This window comes from Silene latifolia, chromosome 10 (genome assembly GCF_048544455.1).
Source record: "Silene latifolia isolate original U9 population chromosome 10, ASM4854445v1, whole genome shotgun sequence".
In the NCBI taxonomy this organism is placed as follows: domain Eukaryota; kingdom Viridiplantae; phylum Streptophyta; class Magnoliopsida; order Caryophyllales; family Caryophyllaceae; genus Silene; species Silene latifolia.
Window position 1 is genome coordinate 6,313,820 of NC_133535.1, and position 16,191 is coordinate 6,330,010.

Here is a 16,191-nt window from a genome sequence, read left to right on the forward strand (position 1 = left end):
GCTTTATCTGACACGAGGAACTTTCTATGTGATTTCCGGAGAATTTTGTTCCGGGACCCCGGAATCCCGAAAAACCGTGTATTACACTTCAATTTGAGCCGTTCGGAAGGTCGTACCGGACCCTGTTTCTTTTTCTGCCTGTTTTTCAATCACGCGTCCGAGCTCGTTTCAGGAATTAACATGTTCGATTTCAGCCTCAAATAATGAGCTCTTAACACATTTTAACACTATTTTCACGATAACCCCGAGGATCGGCGAATGCTGGTTTGTGGCACACCGGCACCCCCAGATGTCTTCCGTTGGTACTCAAACTTTGCGTGGCCGTTTTATCTGACACGAGGACCTTTCTATGTGATTTCCGGAGAATTTTATTCCGGGACCCCGGAATCCCGAAAAACCGTGTATACACTTCAATTTGAGCCGTTCAGAAGGTCGTACCGGACTCTGTTTCTTTTTCTCCCTGTTTTTTAATCACGCGTCCGAGCTCATTTCAGGAATTAACATGTTCGATTTAAGCCTCAAATAATGAGCTTCTAACACATTTTAAACTATTTTCACGATAACCCGATGATCGGCGAATGCTGGTTTGTGGCACACCGGCACCCCCAGATGTCTTCCGTTGGTACACAAACTTTGCGTGGCCGCTTTATCTGAAACGAGGAACTTTCTATGTGATTTCCGGAGAATTTTGTTCCGGGACCCCAGAATCCCGAAAAACCGTGTATTATACACTTCAATTTGAGCCTTTCGGAAGGTCGTACCGGACCCTGTTTCTTTTTCTCCCTGTTTTTCAATCATGCGTCCGAGCTCATTTCAGGAATTAACATGTTCGATTTAAGCCTCAAATAACGAGCTTCTAACACATTTTAACACTATTTTCACGATAACCCGAGGATCGGCGAATGCTGGTTTGTGGCACACCGGCACCCCCAGATGTCTTCCGTTGGTACTCAAACTTTCCGTGGCCGCTTTATCTGACACGAGGAACTTTCTATGTTATTTCCGGAGAATTTTGTTCCGGGACGCCGGAATCCCGAAAAACCGTGTATTATACACTTCAATTTGAGCCTTTCGGAAGGTCGTACCGGACCCTGTTTCTTTTTATCCCTGGTTTTCAATCACGCGTCCGAGCTCGTTTCAGGAATTAACATGTTCGATTTCAGCCTCAAATAACGAGTTTTAACACATTTTAACACATTTTTCACGATAACCCGGGGATCGGCGAATGCTGGTTTGTGGCACACCGGCCCCCAAAATCTCTTCCGTTGGTACTCAAACTTTGCGTGGCCGCTTTATCTGACACGAGGAACCTTCTATGTGATTTCCGGAGAATTTTGTTCCGGGACCCCGGAATCCCGAAAAACCGTGTATTATACACTTCAATTTGAGTCGTTCAGAAGGTCGTACCGGACCCTGTTTCTTTTTCTACCTTTTTTTCAATCACGCATCCGAACTCATTTCAGTAATTAACATGTTCGATTTAAGCCTTAAATAACGAGCTTCTAACACATTTTAACACTATTTTCACGATAACCCGAGGATCGGCGAATGCTGGTTTGTGGCACACCGGCACCCCCAGATGTCTACCGTTGGTACTCAAACTTTGCGTGGCCGCTTTATCTGACACGAGGAACTTTCTATGTGATTTCCGGAGAATTCTGTTCCGGGACCCCGGAAACCCGAAAAACCGTGTATTATACACTTCAATTTGAGCCTTTCGGAAGGTCGTCACGGACCATTTCTTTTTCTCCCTGTTTTTCAATCACGCGTCCGAGCTCGTTTCAGGAATTAACATGTTCGATTTCAGCCTCAAATAACGAGCTTTTAACACATTTTTCACGATAACCCGGGGATCGGCAATGCTGGTTTGTGGCACACCGGCCCCCCAAAAACTCTTCCGTTGTTACTCAAACTTTGCATGACCGCTTTATCTGACACGAGGAACCTTCTATGTGATTTCCGGAGAATTTTGTTCCGGGACCCCGGAATCCCGAAAAACCGTGTATTATACACTTCAATTGGAGCCTTTCGGAAGGTCGTACGGGACCCTGTTTCTTTTTCTCCCTGGTTTTCAATCACGCGTCCGAGCTCGTTTCAGGAATTAACATGTTCGATTTCAGCCTCAAATAACGAGCTTTTAACACATTTTAACACATTTTTCACGATAACCGGGGGATCGACGAATGCTGGTTTGTGGCACACCGGTCCCCAAAAACTCTTCCGTTGGTACTCAAACTTTGCGTGGCCGCTTTATCTGACACGAGGAACTTTCTATGTGATTTCCGGAGAATTCTGTTCCGGGACCCCGGAATTCCGAAAAACCGTGTATTATACACTTCAATTTGAGCCGTTCAGAAGGTCGTACCGGTCCCTGTTTCTTTTTCTCCCTTTTTTTCAATCACGCGTCCGAACTCATTTCAGGAATTAACATGTTCGATTTAAGCCTCAAATAACGAGCTTCTAACACATTTTAACACTATTTTCACGATAACTCGAGGATCGGCGAATCTTTGGTTTGTGGCACACCGGCACCCCCCCGATGTCTTCCGTTGGTACTCAAACTTTGCGTGGCCGCTTTATCTGACACGAGGAACTTTCTATGTGATTTCCGGAGAATTTTGTTCCGGGACCCCGGAATCCCGAAAAACCGTGTATTATACACTTCAATTTGAGCCTTTCGGAAGGTTGTACCGGACCCTGTTTCTTTTTCTCCCTGTTTTTCAATCACGCGTCCGAGCTCGTTTCAGGAATTAACATGTTCGATTTCAGCCTCAAATAACGAGCTTTTAACACATTTTAACACATTTTTCACGATAACCCGGGGATCGGTAATGCTGGTTTGTGGCACACCGGCCCCCCAAAAACTCTTCCGTTGGTAATCAAACTTTGCGTGACCGCTTTATCTGACACGAGGAACCTTCTATGTGATTTCCGGAGAATTTTGTTCCGGACCCCTAATCCCGAAAAACCGTGTATTATACACTTCAATTTGAGCCGTTCGGAAGGTCGTACCGGACCCTGTTTCTTTTTCTCCCTGTTTTTCAATCACGCGTCCGAGCCTATTTCAGGAATTAACATGTTCGATTTCAGCCTCAAATAAAGAGCTTTTAACACATTTTAACACATTTTTCACGATAACCTGGGTATCGGCGAATGCTGGTTTGTGGCACACCGGCACCCCAAAAAGTCTTTCGTTGGTACTCAAACTTTGCGTGGCCGCTTTATGTGACACGAGGAACTTTCTATGTGATTTCCGGAGAATTCTGTTCCGGGACCCCGGAATCCCGAAAAACCGTGTATTATACACTTCAATTTGAGCCTTTCGGAAGGTCGTACTGCACTCGTTTCTTTTTCTCCTGTTTTACAATCACGCGTCCGAGCTCGTTTCAGGAATTAACATGTTCGATTTCAGCCTCAAATAACGAGCTTTGAACACATTTTTCACGATAACCCGGGGATCGGCAATGCTGGTTTGTGGCACACCGGCCCCCCAAAAACTCTTCCGTTGGTACTCAAACTTTGCGTGACCGCTTTATCTGACACGAGGAACCTTCTATGTGATTTCCGGAGAATTTTGTTCCGGGACCCCGGAATCCCGAAAAACCGTGTATTATACACTTCAATTTGAGCCTTTCGGAAGGTCGTACTGGACCCGGTTTTTTTTCTCCCTGGTTTTCAATCACGCGCCCGAGCTCGTTTCAGAAATTAACATGTTCGATTTCAGCCTCAAATAACGAGCTTTTAACACATTTTAACACATTTTTCACGATAACCCGGGGATCGGCGAATGCTGGTTTGTGGCACACCGGTCCCCAAAACCTCTTCCGTTGGTACTCAAACTTTGCGTGGCCGCTTTATCTGACACGAGGAACCTTCTATGTGATTTCCGGAGAATTTTATTCCGGGACCCCGGAATCCCGAAAAACCGTGTATTCACTTCAATTTGAGCCGTTCGGAAGGTCGTACCGGACCCTGTTTCTTTTTCTCCCTGTTTTTCAATCACGCATCCGAGCTCGTTTCAGGAATTAACATGTTCGATTTCAGCCTCAAATAACGAGCTTTTAACACATTTTAACACATTTTTCACGATAACCCGAGGATCGACGAATGCTGGTTTGTGGCACACCGGTACCCCCAAACGTCTTTCGTTGGTACTCAAACTTTGCGTGACCGCTTTATCTGACACGAGGAACTTTCTATGTGATTTCCGGAGAATTTTGTTCCGGGACCCCGGAATCCCGAAAAACCGTGTATTATACACTTCAATTTCAGCCGTTCGGAAGGTCGTACTGGACCCTGTTTCTTTTTCTCCCTGTTTTTCAATCACGCGTCCGAGCTCATTTCAGGAATTAACATGTTCGATTTCAGCCTCAAATAAAGAGCTTTTAACACATTTTAACACATTTTTCACGATAACCCGGGGATCGGCAATGCTGGTTTGTGGCACACCGGCCCCCCAAAAACTCTTCCGTTGGTACTCAATGTTTCCGTGGCCGCTTTATCTGACACGAGGAACCTTCTATGTGATTTCCGGAGAATTTTGTTCCGGGACCCTGGAATCCCGAAAAACCGTGTATTATACATTTCAATTTGAGCCGTTCGGAAGGTCGTACCGGACTCTGTTTCTTTTTCTCCCTGTTTTTCAATCACGCGTCCGAGCCTATTTCAGGAATTAACATGTTCGATTTCAGCCTCAAATAACGAGCTTTTAACACATTTTAACACATTTTTCACGATAACCTGGGGATCGACGAATGCTGGTTTGTGGCACACCGGCACCCCAAAAGGTCTTTCGTGGGTACTCAAACTTTGCGTGGCCGCTTTATCTGACACGAGGAACTTTTATGTGATTTCCGGAGAATTTTGTTCCGGGACCCCGGAATCCCGAAAAACCGTGTATTATACACTTCAATTTGAGCCGTTCAGAAGGTCGTACCGGACCCTGTTTCTTTTTCTCCCTTTTTTTCAATCACGCTTCCGAACTCATTTCAGGAATTAACATGTTCGATTTAAGCCTCAAATAACGAGCTTCTAACACATTTTAACACTATTTTCACGATAACCCGAGGATCGGCGAATGCAGGTTTGTGGCACACCGGCACCCCCAGATGTCTTCCGTTGGTACTCAAACTTTGCGTGGCCGCTTTATCTGACACGAGGAACTTTCTATGTGATTTCCGGAGAATTTTGTTCCGGGACCCCGGAATCCCGAAAAACCGTGTATTATACACTTCAATTTGAGCCTTTCGGAAGGTCGTACCGGACCCTGTTTCTTTTTCTCCCTGTTTTTCAATCACGCGTCCGAGCTCGTTTCAGGAATTAACATGTTCGATTTCAGCCTCAAATAACGAGCTTTTAACACATTTTAACACATTTTTCACGATAACCCGGGGATCGGTAATGCTGGTTTGTGGCACACCGGCCCCCCAAAAACTCTTCCGTTGGTACTCAAACTTTGCGTGACCGCTTTATCTGACACGAGGAACCTTCTATGTGATTTCCGGAGAATTTTGTTCCGGGACCCCGGAATCCCGAAAAACCGTGTATTATACACTTCAATTTGAGCCGTTCGGAAGGTCGTACCGGACCCTGTTTCTTTTTCTCCCTGTTTTTCAATCACGCGTCCGAGCCTATTTCAGGAATTAACATGTTCGATTTCAGCCTCAAATAAAGAGCTTTTAACACATTTTAACACATTTTTCACGATAACCTGGGTATCGGCGAATGCTGGTTTGTGGCACACCGGCACCCCAAAAAGTCTTTCGTTGGTACTCAAACTTTGCGTGGCCGCTTTATGTGACACGAGGAACTTTCTATGTGATTTCCGGAGAATTCTGTTCCGGGACCCCGGAATCCCGAAAAACCGTGTATTATACACTTCAATTTGAGCCTTTCGGAAGGTCGTACCAGACCCTGTTTCTTTTTCTCCCTGTTTTACAATCACGCGTCCGAGCTCGTTTCAGGAATTAACATGTTCGATTTCAGCCTCAAATAACGAGCTTTGAACACATTTTTCACGATAACCCGGGGATCGGCAATGCTGGTTTGTGGCACACCGGCCCCCCAAAAACTCTTCCGTTGGTACTCAAACTTTGCGTGACCGCTTTATCTGACACGAGGAACCTTCTATGTGATTTCCGGAGAATTTTGTTCCGGGACCCCGGAATCCCGAAAAACCGTGTATTATACACTTCAATTTGAGCCTTTCGGAAGGTCGTACTGGACCCGGTTTTTTTTTCCCCGGTTTTCAATCACGCGCCCGAGCTCGTTTCGAAATTAACATGTTCGATTTCAACCTCAAATAACGAGCTTTTAACACATTTTAACACATTTTTCACGATTAACCGGGGATCGGCGAATCTTTGGTTTGTGGCACACCGGTCCCCAAAACCTCTTCCGTTGGTACTCAAACTTTGCGTGGCCGCTTTATCTGACACGAGGAACCTTCTATGTGATTTCCGGAGAATTTTATTCCGGGACCCCGGAATCCCGAAAAACCGTGTATTCACTTCAATTTGAGCCGTTCGGAAGGTCGTACGACCTCGTTTCTTTTTCTCCTGTTTTTCAATCACGCATCCGAGCTCGTTTCAGGAATTAACATGTTCGATTTCAGCCTCAAATAACGAGCTTTTAACACATTTTAACACATTTTTCACGATAACCCGAGGATCGACGAATGCTGGTTTGTGGCACACCGGTACCCCCAAACGTCTTTCGTTGGTATTCAAACTTTGCGTGACCGCTTTATCTGACACGAGGAACTTTCTATGTGATTTCCGGAGAATTTTGTTCCGGGACCCCGGAATCCCGAAAAACCGTGTATTATACACTTCAATTTGAGCCGTTCAGAAGGTCGTACCGGACCCTGTTTCTTTTTCTCCCTGTTTTTCAATCACGCGTCCGAGCTCATTTCAGGAATTAACATGTTCGATTTCAGCCTCAAATAAAGAGCTTTTAACACATTTTAACACATTTTTCACGATAACCCGGGGATCGGCAATGCTGGTTTGTGGCACACCGGCCCCCCAAAAACTCTTCCGTTGGTACTCAATGTTTCCGTGGCCGCTTTATCTGACACGAGGAACCTTCTATGTGATTTCCGGAGAATTTTGTTCCGGGACCCTGGAATCCCGAAAAACCGTGTATTATACATTTCAATTTGAGCCGTTCGGAAGGTCGTACCGGACTCTGTTTCTTTTTCTCCCTGTTTTTCAATCACGCGTCCGAGCCTATTTCAGTAATTAACATGTTCGATTTCAGCCTCAAATAACGAGCTTTTAACACATTTTAACACATTTTTCACGATAACCTGGGGATCGACGAATCTTTGGTTTGTGGCACACCGACACCCAAAAGGTCTTTCGTGGGTACTCAAACTTTGCGTGGCCGCTTTATCTGACACGAGGAACTTTTATGTGATTTCCGGAGAATTTTGTTCCGGGACCCCGGAATCCCGAAAAACCGTGTATTATACACTTCAATTTGAGCCGTTCAGAAGGTCGTACCAGACCCTTTTTCTTTTTGTCCCTGTTTTTCAATCACGCGTCCGAGCTCATTTCAGGAATTAACATGTTCGATTTAAGCCTCAAATAACGAGCTTCTATCACATTTTAAAACTATTTTCACGATAACCCGAGGATCGACGAATGCTGGTTTGTGGCACACCGGCACCACCAGATGTCTTCCGTTGGTACTCAAACTTTGCGTGGCCGCTTTATCTGACACGAGGAACCTTCTATGTGATTTCCGGAGAATTTTGTTCCGGGACCCCGGAATCCCGAAAAACCATGTATTATACATTTCAATTTGAGCCGTTCGGAAGGTCGTACCGGACCCTGTTTCTTTTTCTCCCTGTTTTTCAATCACGCGTCCGAGCCTATTTCAGGAATTAACATGTTCGATTTCAGCCTCAAATAACGAGCTTTTAACACATTTTAACAAATTTTTCACGATAACCGGGGGATCGGCGAATGCTGGTTTGTGGCACACCGGTCCCCAAAAACTCTTCCGTTGGTACTCAAACTTTGCGTGGCCGCTTTATCTGACACGAGGAACTTTCTATGTGATTTCCGGAGAATTTTGTTCCGGGACCCCGAAATTCCGAAAAACCGTGTATTACACACTTCAATTTGAGCCGTTCAGAAGGTCGTACCGGACCCGTTTCTTTTTCTCCCTTTTTTTCAATCACGCGTCCGAACTCATTTCAGGAATTAACATGTTCGATTTAAGCCTCAAATAACGAGCTTCTAACACATTTTAACACTATTTTCACGATAACCCGAGGATCGGCGAATGCTGGTTTGTGGCACACCGGCACCCCCAGATGTCTTCCGTTGGTACTCAAACTTTGCGTGGCCGCTTTATCTGACACGAGGAACTTTCTATGTGATTTCCGGAGAATTTTGTTCCGGGACCCCGGAATCCCGAAAAACCGTGTATTATACACTTCAATTTGAGCCTTTCGGAAGGTCGTACCGGACCCTGTTTCTTTTTCTCCCGGTTTTTCAATCACGCGTCCGAGATCGTTTCAGGAATTAACATGTTCGATTTCAGCCTCAAATAACGAGCTTTTAACACATTTTAACACATTTTTCACGATAACCCGGGGATCGGTAATGCTGGTTTGTGGCACACCGGCCCCCCAAAAACTCTTCCGTTGGTACTCAAACTTTGCGTGGCCGCTTTATCTGACACGAGGAACTTTCTACGTGATTTCCGGAGAATTTTATTCCGGGACCCCGGAATCCCGAAAAACCGTGTATTATACACTTCAATGTGAGCCGTTCGGAAGGTCGTACCGGACCCTGTTTCTTTTTCTCCTTGTTTTTCAATCACGCGTCCGAGCTCGTTTCAGGAATTAACATGTTTGATTTCAGTCTCAAATAACGAGCTTCTAACACATTTTAACACTATTTTCACGATAACCCGAGAATCGGCGAATCTTGGTTTGTGGCAGAACGGCACCCCCAGATGTCTTCCATTGGTACTCAAACTTTGCGTTGCCGCTTTATCTGACACGAGGAACTTTCTATGTGATTTCCGGAAAATTTTGTTCCGGGACCCCGGAATCCCGAAAAACCGTGTATTATACACTTCAATTTTAGCCTTTCGGAAGGTCGTACCGGACCCTATTTCTTTTTCTCCCTGTTTTTCAATCACGCATCCGAGCTCGTTTCAGGAATTAACATGTTCGATTTCAGCCTCAAATAACTAACATATTTTAATACATTTTTCACGATAACCCGGGGATCGGCAATGCTGGTTTGTGGCACACCGGCCCCCCAAATACTCTTCCGTTGGTACTCAAACTTTGCGTGGCCGCTTTATCTGACACGAGGAACCTTCTATGTGATTTCCGGAGAATTTTGTTCCGGGACCCCGAAATCCCGAAAAACCGTGTATTATACACTTCAATTTGAGCCATTCGGAAGGTCGTACCGGACCCTGTTTCTTTTTCTCCCTGTTTTTCAATCACGCGTCCGAGCCCATTTCAGGAATTAACATGTTCGATTTCAGCCTCAAATAACGAGCTTTTAACACATTTTAACACATTTTTCACGATAACCGGGGGATCGGCGAATGCTGGTTTGTGGCACACCGGTCCCCAAAAACTCTTCCGTTGGTACTCAAACTTTGCCTGGCCGCTTTATCTGACACGAGGAACTTTCTATGTGATTTCCGGAGAATTTTGTTCCGGAACCCCGGAATCCCGAAAAATCGTGTATTATACACTTCAATTTGAGCCGTTCAGAAGGTCGTACCGGACCCTGTTTATTTTTGTCCCTGTTTTGCAATCACGCGCCCGAGCTCATTTCAGGAATTAACATGTTCTATTTAAGCCTCAAATAACGAGCTTCTAACACATTTTAAAACTATTTTCACGATAACCCGAGGATCGACGAATGCTGGTTTGTGGCACACCGGCACCCCCAGATGTCTTCCGTTGGTACTCAAACTTTGCGTGGCCGCTTTATCTGACACGAGGAACTTTCTATGTGATTTTCGGAGAATTTTGTTCCGGGACTCCGGAATCCCGAAAAACCGTGTATTATACACATCAATTTGAGCCTTTCGGAAGGTCGTACCGGACCCTGTTTCTTTTTCTCCCTGTTTTTCAATCACGCGTCCGAGCTCGTTTCTGGAGTTAACATGTTCGATTTCAGCCTCAAATAACGAGTGTTTAACACATTTTAACACATTTTTCACGATAACCCGATGATCGGCGAATGCTGGTTTGTGGCACACCGTCACCCCCAAACGTCTTCAGTTGGTACTCAAACTTTGCGTGACCGATTTATCTGACACGAGGAACTTTCTACGTGATTTCCGGAGAATTTTATTCCGGGACCCCGGAATCCCGAAAAACCGTGTATTATACACTTCAATGTGAGCCATTCGGAAGGTCGTACCGCACCACTGTTTCTTTTTCTCCTGTTTTTCAATCACGCGTCCGAGCTCGTTTCAGGAATTAAAATGTTCGATTTCAGTCTCAAATAACGAGCTTTTAACACATTTTAACACATTTTTCACGATAACCTGGGGATCGGCGAATGCTGGTTTGTGGCACACCGGCACTCCCAAACGTCTTTCGTTGGTACTCAAACTTTGCGTGACCGCTTTATCTGACACGAGGAACTTTCTATGTGATTTCCGGAGAATTTTGTTCCGGGACCCCGGAATCCCGAAAAACCGTGTATTATACACTTCAATTTGAGCCGTTCGGAAGGTCGTACCGGACCCTGTTTCTTTTTCTCCCTTTTTTTCAATCACGCGTCCGAACTCATTTCAGGAATTAACATGTTCGATTTAAGCCTCAAATAACGAGCTTCTAACACATTTTAACACTATTTTCACGATAACCCGAGGATCGGCGAATGCTGGTTTGTGGCACACCGGCACCCCCAGATGTCTTCCGTTGGTACTCAAACTTTGCGTGACCGCTTTATCTGACACGAGGAACTTTCTATGTGATTTCCGGAGAATTTTGTTCCGGGACCCCGGAATCCCGAAAAACCGTGTATTATACACTTCAATTTGAGCCTTTCGGAAGGTCGTACCGAACCCTGTTTCTTTTTATCCCTGTTTTTTAATCACGCGTCCGAGCTCATTTCAGGAATTAACATGTTCGATTTCAGCCTCAAATAAAGAGCTTTTAACACATTTTAACACATTTTTCACGATAACCCGGGGATCGGCAATGCTGGTTTGTGGCACACCGGCCCCCCAAAAACTCTTCCGTTGGTACTCAAACTTTGCGTGTCCGCTTTATCTGACACGAGGAACCTTCTATGTGATTTCCGGAGAATTTTGTTCCGGGACCCCGGAATCCCGAAAAACCGTGTATTATACACTTCAATTTGAGCCGTTCGGAAGGTCGTACCGGACCCTGTTTCTTTTTCTCCCTGCTTTTCAATCACGCGTCCGAGCCCATTTCAGGAATTAACATGTTCGATTTCAGCCTCAAATAACGAGCTTTTAACACATTTTAACACATTTTTCACGATAACCGGGGGATCGGCGAATGCTGGTTTGTGGCACACCGGTCCCCAAAAACTCTTCCGTTGGTACTCAAACTTTGCGTGGCCGCTTTATCTGACACGAGGAACTTTCTATGTGATTTCCGGAGAATTTTGTTCCGGGACCCCGGAATCCCGAAAAACCGTGTATTATACACTTCAATTTGAGCCGTTCAGAAGGTCGTACCGGACCCTGTTTATTTTTGTCCCTGTTTTGCAATCACGCGCCCGAGCTCATTTCAGGAATTAACATGTTCGATTTAAGCCTCAAATAACGAGCTTCTAACACATTTTAAAACTATTTTCACGATAACCCGAGGATCGACGAATGCTGGTTTGTGGCACACCGGCACCCCCAGATGTCTTCCGTTGGTACTCAAACTTTGCGTGGCCGCTTTATCGACACGAGAGGAATTTTCTATGTGATTTTCGGAGAATTTTGTTCCGGGACCCCGGAATCCCGAAAAACCGTGTATTATACACATCAATTTCAGCCTTTCGGAAGGTCGTACCGGTCCCTGTTTCTTTTTCTCCCTGTTTTTCAATCACGCGTCCGAGCTCGTTTCAGGAGTTAACATGTTCGATTTCAGCCTCAAATAACGAGTGTTTAACACATTTTAACACATTTTTCACGATAACCCGAGGATCGGCGAATGCTGGTTTGTGGCACACCGCCCCCCCAAAAACTCTTCCGTTGGTACTCAAACTTTGCGTGGCCGCTTTATCTGACACGAGGAACTTTCTACGTGATTTCCGGAGAATTTTATTCCGGGACCCCGGAATCCCGAAAAACCGTGTATTATACACTTCAATGTGAGCCGTTCGGAAGGTCGTACCGGACCCTGTTTCTTTTTCTCCTTGTTTTTCAATCACGCGCCCGAGCTCGTTTCAGGAATTAACATGTTTGATTTCAGTCTCAAATAACGAGCTTCTAACACATTTTAACACTATTTTCACGATAACCCGAGAATCGGCGAATCTTGGTTTGTGGCAGAACGGCACCCCCAGATGTCTTCCGTTGGTACTCAAACTTTGCGTTGCCGCTTTATCTGACACGAGGAACTTTCTATGTGATTTCCGGAAAATTTTGTTCCGGGACCCCGGAATCCCGAAAAACCGTGTATTATACACTTCAATTTAAGCCTTTCGGAAGGTCGTACCGGACCCTATTTCTTTTTCTCCCTGTTTTTCAATCACGCATCCGAGCTCGTTTCAGGAATTAACATGTTCGATTTCAGCCTCAAATAACTAACATATTTTAATACATTTTTCACGATAACCCGGGGATCGGCAATGCTGGTTTGTGGCACACCGGCCCCCCAAATACTCTTCCGTTGGTACTCAAACTTTGCGTGGCCGCTTTATCTGACACGAGGAACCTTCTATGAGATTTCCGGAGAATTTTGTTCCGGACCCCGAATCCCGAAACCGTGTATTATACACTTCAATTTCAGCCGTTCGGAAGGTCGTACCGGACCCTGTTTCTTTTTCTCCTGTTTTTCAATCACGCGTCCGAGCTCATTTCAGGAATTAACATGTTCGATTTCAGCCTCAAATAACGAGCTTTTAACACATTTTAACACATTTTTCACGATAACCGGGGGATCGGCGAATGCTGGTTTGTGGCACACCGGTCCCCAAAAACTCTTCCGTTGGTACTCAAACTTTGCCTGGCCGCTTTATCTGACACGAGGAACTTTCTATGTGATTTCCGGAGAATTTTGTTCGGAACCCCTAATCCCAGAAAAATCGTGTATTATACACTTCAATTTGAGCCGTTCGGAAGGTCGTCTGGACCCTGTTTATTTTTGTCCCTGTTTTGCAATCACGCGCCCGAGCTCATTTCAGGAATTAACATGTTCTATTTAAGCCTCAAATAACGAGCTTCTAACACATTTTAAAACTATTTTCACGATAACCCGAGGATCGACGAATGCTGGTTTGTGGCACACCGGCACCCCGGATGTCTTCCGTTGGTGCTCAAACTTTGCGTGGCCGCTTTATCTGACACGAGGAACTTTCTATGTGATTTTCGGAGAATTTTGTTCCGGGACTCCGGAATCCCGAAAAACCGTGTATTATACACATCAATTTGAGCCTTTCGGAAGGTCGTACCGGACCCTGTTTCTTTTTCTCCCTGTTTTTCAATCACGCGTCCGAGCTCGTTTCTGGAGTTAACATGTTCGATTTCAGCCTCAAATAACGAGTGTTTAACACATTTTAACACATTTTTCACGATAACCCGAGGATCGGCGAATGCTTTGGTTTGTGGCACACCGTCACCCCCAAACGTCTTCGATTGGTACTCAAACTTTGCGTGACCGCTTTATCCGACACGAGGAACTTTCTATGTGATTTCCGGAGAATTTTATTCCGGGACCCCGAATCCCGAAAAACCGTGTATTATACACTTCAATGTGAGCCATTCGGAAGGTCGTACTGGACACTGTTTCTTTTTCTCCTGTTTTTCAATCACGCGTCCGAGCTCGTTTCAGGAATTAAAATGTTCGATTTCAGTCTCAAATAACGAGCTTTTAACACATTTTAACACATTTTTCACGATAACCTGGGGATCGGCGAATGCTGGTTTGTGGCACACCGGCACTCCCAAACGTCTTTCGTTGGTACTCAAACTTTGCGTGACCGCTTTATCTGACACGAGGAACTTTCTATGTGATTTCCGGAGAATTTTGTTCCGGACCCCTAATCCCGAAAAACCGTGTATTATACACTTCAATTTGAGCCGTTCGGAAGGTCGTCTGGACCACTTTTCTTTTTCTCCCTTTTTTTCAATCACGCGTCCGAACTCGTTTTAGGGAATTAACATGTTCGATTTAAGCCTCAAATAACGAGCTTCTAACACATTTTAACACTATTTTCACGATAACCCGAGGATCGGCGAATCTTTGGTTTGTGGCACACCGGCACCCCCGAATGTCTTCCGTTGGTACTCAAATTTTGCGTGACCGCTTTATCTGACACGAGGAACTTTCTATGTGATTTCCGGAGAATTTTGTTCCGGGACCCCGGAATCCCGAAAAACCGTGTATTATACACTTCAATTTGAGCCTTTCGGAAGGTCGTACCGGACCCTGTTTCTTTTTATCCCTGTTTTTTAATCACGCGTCCGAGCTCATTTCAGGAATTAACATGTTCGATTTCAGCCTCAAATAAAGAGCTTTTAACACATTTTAACACATTTTTCACGATAACCCGGGGATCGGCAATGCTGGTTTGTGGCACACCGGCCCCCCAAAAACTCTTCCGTTGGTACTCAAACTTTGCGTGTCCGCTTTATCTGACACGAGGAACCTTCTATGTGATTTCCGGAGAATTTTGTTCCGGGACCCCGGAATCCCGAAAAACCGTGTATTATACACTTCAATTTGAGCCGTTCGGAAGGTCGTACCGGACCCTGTTTCTTTTTCTCCCTGCTTTTCAATCACGCGTCCGAGCCCATTTCAGGAATTAACATGTTCGATTTCAGCCTCAAATAACGAGCTTTTAACACATTTTAACACATTTTTCACGATAACCGGGGGATCGGCGAATGCTGGTTTGTGGCACACCGGTCCCCAAAAACTCTTCCGTTGGTACTCAAACTTTGCGTGGCCGCTTTATCTGACACGAGGAACTTTCTATGTGATTTCCGGAGAATTTTGTTCCGGGACCCCGGAATCCCGAAAAATCGTGTATTATACACTTCAATTTGAGCCGTTCAGAAGGTCGTACCGGACCCTGTTTATTTTTGTCCCTGTTTTGCAATCACGCGCCCGAGCTCATTTCAGGAATTAACATGTTCGATTTAAGCCTCAAATAACGAGCTTCTAACACATTTTAAAACTATTTTCACGATAACCCGAGGATCGACGAATGCTGGTTTGTGGCACACCGGCACCCCCAGATGTCTTCCGTTGGTACTCAAACTTTGCGTGGCCGCTTTATCTGACACGAGGAATTTTCTATGTGATTTTCGGAGAATTTTGTTCCGGGACCCCGGAATCCCGAAAAACCGTGTATTATACACATCAATTTCAGCCTTTCGGAAGGTCGTACCGGTCCCTGTTTCTTTTTCTCCCTGTTTTTCAATCACGCGTCCGAGCTCGTTTCAGGAGTTAACATGTTCGATTTCAGCCTCAAATAACGAGTGTTTAACACATTTTAACACATTTTTCACGATAACCCGAGGATCGGCGAATGCTGGTTTGTGGCACACCGTCACCCCCAAACGTCTTCAGTTGGTACTCAAACTTTGCGTGACCGCTTTATCTGACACGAGGAACTTTCTACGTGATTTCCGGAGAATTTTATTCCGGACCCCTAATCCCGAAAAACCGTGTATTATACACTTCAATTTCAGCCGTTCGGAAGGTCGTACCGGACCTGTTTCTTTTTCTCCTGTTTTTCAATCACGCGTCCGAGCTCGTTTCGGAATTAAAATGTTCGATTTCGGTCTCAAATAACGAGCTTTTAACACATTTTAACACATTTTTCACGATAACCCGAGGATCGGCGAATGCTTTGGTTTGTGGCACACCGGCACTCCCAAACGTCTTTCGTTGGTACTCAAACTTTGCGTGACCGCTTTATCTGACACGAGGAACTTTCTATGTGATTTCCGGAGAATTTTGTTCCGGGACCCCGGAATCCCGAAAAACCGTGTATTATACACTTC